Source organism: Lolium perenne, chromosome 2 (genome assembly GCF_019359855.2).
Source record: "Lolium perenne isolate Kyuss_39 chromosome 2, Kyuss_2.0, whole genome shotgun sequence".
NCBI lineage: Eukaryota > Viridiplantae > Streptophyta > Magnoliopsida > Poales > Poaceae > Lolium > Lolium perenne.
This window is the reverse complement of record NC_067245.2, coordinates 189,752,373-189,757,383: the sequence shown is the minus strand read 5'-3', so window position 1 is coordinate 189,757,383 and position 5,011 is coordinate 189,752,373. Positions and strand designations below refer to the sequence as shown.

At 43.4% G+C, this 5,011-nt stretch overlaps 1 long non-coding RNA gene across 1 annotated transcript; it reads left to right on the top strand.

Moving 5' to 3' along the window:
• The first annotated feature begins 1,737 nt into the window (after window positions 1-1,737).
• LOC127309443 (uncharacterized) lies at window positions 1,738-4,455 on the top strand. Its single transcript, XR_007857150.2, has 3 exons — window positions 1,738-3,669; window positions 3,840-3,985; window positions 4,077-4,455. It is a non-coding gene; the product is annotated as an uncharacterized lncRNA (long non-coding RNA).
• Window positions 4,456-5,011: the final 556 nt, after the last annotated feature.

Sequence of the window (5,011 nt, the reverse complement as noted above, 5' to 3'; positions counted from 1 at the left end):
CATAAAAAAGATGCATATATACAACATTTTCTATTAAATTATTCAACAAGGGTCTGATAAATATCATACATAAAAAATCCAAAGCCACGCAACACCTACAGACCCAACTACGAATGAAGATCATGTCAGCTGGGCCTTATACCCTGGAAACAACAACCCCTCTCACCCCATCAACTAGAAACCGGGAACACCGCATACCGTGAGACACCCTCTAACAAAACGGGAGTGATCATCCGGTCTAGTAGACTCTTTGGGAGCATCTCATGCACACGCTACAGAAGCCGGCACAACCAACGAATCGCCGAGAATAGGATAAATGTCCGCATAAACTCCACTGCTCCTTCCATCGACGCCACCACGACACTAGACAACAACCCCGCCCTCCGCGATTCCATCATGGTACGCTTGTTACCGAGACCCCACTTATCCATTCTGCCAAGTCTCGTCGTAGTCACCAATCCACTATGGGTCCCGCTAGTCGAGCATGGGCATCACGAAGAGACGCCAACATCATTTGATCCAGGAAAGATCTAGGGTTTCCCCCAAAGACAGTGAAGGCGATCATGGTATCACGACAACGCCCTCAAGAAGGAGGTGACACCCGCGGGCGTCTTGCTGCTGGCTCTGGCCAAAACCAGAGGCAAACTTTTGTCCGGTCGTCAGTCACACTCCACCGGGCAGCTAGTCCACCAAAGCCTCCAAACCTCCGTACCGAGCAAAGCCCAGCGCGACGCATCAAGGCCGGCAGCACGTATCACGCCGCCACCCACACGCCTGCCCACGGCTAGACCGCATCGAATGTAGTACTTGGCGGGATCCCAAGAACCACATCCTGGAGCCTCCATCACGTGAGTGAACACAGGAGGGAGTTGGGAGCACAGCCGCCGTGACCTAACCAGAGGCACCACCCTGGCTCACTGGCTACCATGCGTAGGCCCCTCCCCTGAAACCGCCCCAACTGCCATAGGGAAGCTGCCGCCGTCACCGTGGCAAGGGGAGCCATCGGGGTCTTCTTTTGGCGGCGCTTAGCTTTCTTAGTGCAAATCCAACGATTTAGAAGTTGACCTAGCTCTAAGCTTTCTCAGTGCAAAACCGATGTAAAAAAGTACAAGGGTATGTTTCGTTTTGATGGTGGTCCAATCTCATCTTACACAGTTAATTTGTTGGTGGTAATAAAAAAAAATTGTGGCACCGGAAGTGTTTCACACGAAATTATCTAAACGGCTTAAGGCTGTTGCAATCCCTGCTCTATCACCGTTTTGCCGGCTTAGGTCGGGATAGCATATAGAGGAGATAGAGTTTTCTTATTGCTTGCCCTTACGTTACATCTATGGGGCTTATAAAGCCATACAAGGATAAGTGTCCTGGGAGGACACGGACTCAACTTATTCTAAATTCTAAACTGACTCGGATCTGGACTTTATGTCTCGTTGTTTCCTTCTGCTGCAAGGGTCGAGCCAGACCCTTCCTTCTGTGATCTGCGCTAATAGGGTATCCCCCAGTGTGTGTCCACGACATTTCTCCCCTCCTCGCGAAGCAGCTCGTCCTCGAGCTGAAACTCCGGAAACTGCTCCTTGAACTTTGCCATGTCTTCCCATGTAGCTTCACTTGGGGGGAGCCCTTGCCAAGTGACCAACACCTCCCATTTGTCACGGCGTAGGCGTGCTTTGTCTACCTTTACCGGAGTGGGCATTGCTCTGCCATGCAATTCAATTGATTCGTGTATGCTAAGTTAATCTAAAGGAAGGCCGAGTGAACTTGGTTAGTTTTTGTACGTGATATGCCCGTGGGAAAATATGGAGGTGCATGGTAGAAAAGCATTGCCGAATTTCCTCCGAAAGTATTCTTCGTGACTCATAAAATTTCTTGAACCAATTTTTTGAGCTAATAAAATTTGATTATTATTTTCGCCAGCTTCCAGAAAGCTATATTAGAGATGCCTGACTCTTCTTATGTGCTGATTCTCCTTCTCTTCCTGCAACCAGGCACGTCACTGTCCCTTGAGTCCCAACAAATAGCTTGCGCAGGATCTTCTAAAAATTTGGCTGACACTCTGTGCTCGACACCGCTAACGGGGCTCAGAGTTTCCGCTCTAACAAGTATACTTGCCTCTTTCAGGCCTAATTGGAAATATGTTGCACAGGGATAGCTGTACTATTGATTTGGTTTACCCTGTACATTGACTTCAGAAATTACAGAGCCCGGTGAACACATTTGCTGACCATGGATACTACAGGAGAAGAATTTACATCAAGGCTGAACTCCACAGTGGGAAAGTTCAGCAAGATATATCATCTCGAGTCTCTCGGTCATCAGTGATATTGTGGCATAGTCTGTACTTTCTAATTATCAATGCAACCAAAATTTAGCTTTGCATGAGCCAACAAGAGATCTTTCAGACTATTGCATAGAAATGATTCATTTTTAAATTGAATTTTTAATAGTTGTGGCTCACAAAAAAATTCTGGAAGCCTAAAAGGTACTGCAACATTACAGGTATGCATTACCTATGGTGTTCTGAATAGAAAATTGGCACACATATTGCTAACATTATTCTGCTCCTATATTGTAGTCATGCATTTGCACAGGTAATCCATGTAAAGAGAATTTTGTTACATTTGATTCAGTATCATGTAAATTAGTATGTTTCCATGATGTGGAATTTGTTTTCGATCAACGGGAAACTAATTTATTTTTTCGGGGTGTTAACTGACTTCTGCTCATAGTGACAATTCAAGGGATGGATGGTAGCAGCAGAAGCAGTTGCTACCATAACCTCGTGTGTTACAATTGCCTGGTCTAATTTCTCTTATTTATTAAATCATCAATATCTCCATTGCTTCCCATCTAGCATAAGGTATTACCTCTCTGCACTTCTGTTGGATTAATCATGGTGGTAGTTAGATTTGGTCTACCAAACTACATGCAGTTGGTATTTGCTAAATGGAGTTCCAAATGTAGCTCTTCTATTCCCACAGAAAATAGTCATAAAGTTCTTTCACATTTTCATCAGTGTTATTTTTGTGAAATATTGCTAAATGGGTGTTGAATTAAAATCTACCACGAAATCATGTACACCATATTGGATGAAGAAGCCCTGGAAATTTGATCTATTTTGTAAGGTTATGCCTTACTTGCTAAAGATAGGTTCCTAAGCCCCAAGCCTTTCAGCGTCAAGAAAAAACACCTCAACCTGAATAACTGGACCATTATTATTATTTGTGAAATTGTGCAAGTGTTAGTGCTTGTTTAAATTTCCCAATCTGCAGCAATTGGGTAAAAGGGCTTTTGTTACCTATCTCAAGTCAGTGACCTCCATAAAGTCAAAGAGGTGTTTGATCTGAGGAGGTTCTCTATTGAGAATCTTTCTGCATATGGTTCTTCGTTTGGTCTTCCTATTATTCCTAAAATCCACTTCGTAAGCCACAAGAAGAATGTGGCGAAGAAGGATGTGGATGACATCTATCTGAAACATATGAAACAAAAAAGCTTAAGTTATCGAAATAAATCCACATGTCAATCATTATATGTTTGCAGATGATGGACTTGACGATGATATCGATTATCCGAAGAAGGATACAACAGATGCTAATATGCACAGATTTGACAATATCCTTTCTCCCAAGCTCCTGGCACCCGTAGAAATATGGAACCAGAAAAAGTCAAAGGGTATGTCCCTCCTAACTTAAAATTTAATTTTCACAGTAGTGATTGTTCCTTGTACCTTCCCAACTTTAGTCATTTAGGCTTTGATCTGACATCTGAGTGTTGTTTTCTGTTGGCTATGCTAATCTTTCGTCCTTACCAGGTTGGCTATGCTAATCTTTCGTCCTTACCAGGTTGGCAACTAGGCCCTTTGAAGAAGTTGAAGATAAACATGCACTGGCTTGTGGGAGCAAGGGTTAAGTATGCTGATGAGGGATTGATCTTCTTGCCTCTTTAGCGGAAGAAGTGGGCTCATAAGTTGTGATTCACAAGGATAAAGGTTTGTTCAACTTGTTTTTCTATTCATGCCTGCAGTTTTGCATGTATTATGTGAATTGAAACTCATATTGCTTTTGGCTTTATTGCTGCAGTTTACCAGAGGTATGCAGAGATGCTGAGAGAAGTGCAGGAGGATAATGACAATCATAAGAGTTTGCACGAGAAGATGAAGCTGAAGCGAAAGAGACAGGAGGAAGCTGATGCGGTGTCAGAATACAGAGGCCTGGGAGTCGGGCAGAGGCCGGGGCATGTTCTACAATGGCAAAAACAAGTACTACAACGATGAAGGTGGTGTTGAAGTGAAGGACCTTCTCGCACAGTCAGATGCATTGGCCATGAAGCTTATGGGGAAAATGGACGACTAGAATATGAGGTCCAAAGGCCCGTGTGTTGTGGTGAACCGCATCGCATTGCAGTGTTTGATTTGGTTGTTGTAGGTAAGTGAGCTATCCACACCGGAGAGACGGAATTTTGATGTAGTACTACCTCCGATTCAAGGAATAAGACGTTCTCGTTTTACGTGTTTTTCGTTTGACTAAGTATTACTTTAAATATATAAAAAAAATTGTATAAAATTAACATCATTAGAAAGTGCTTTTCAATACGAATCCAACGATACTAATTACATACTAATATAACATATAGGTTCCGAGTTAATTGTGTCACATCCTATTAACATGTCTATTGTAGTGCAAATTTGTGAGCTCTGTTACTTGATTATTGATTATTCTGGTTTATAAGATAAAAATGGTGGTTGTCCATATGTAATGTAATCTATAAATCTTTATTCACCTATTTTTTTTTTTGAAAGAAACTATTTCATTGATAAAATTTCTTAAAGTTATCTAAAGCTTGGAAGGATGAATCATTTTGCTATTGCTGGTGTGGCGGCACTACAGGAATCCCCCGAGGTGCCGACGGCCAGCTGCCCTCGGCGTAGCCGCGCCTGGCCCTCGGCGTAGGCTACGCCGATGGCAGCCCTCCGCGTAGAGCCTCGGCATATAGGTCCCTCGGCGTAGCCAGCCTC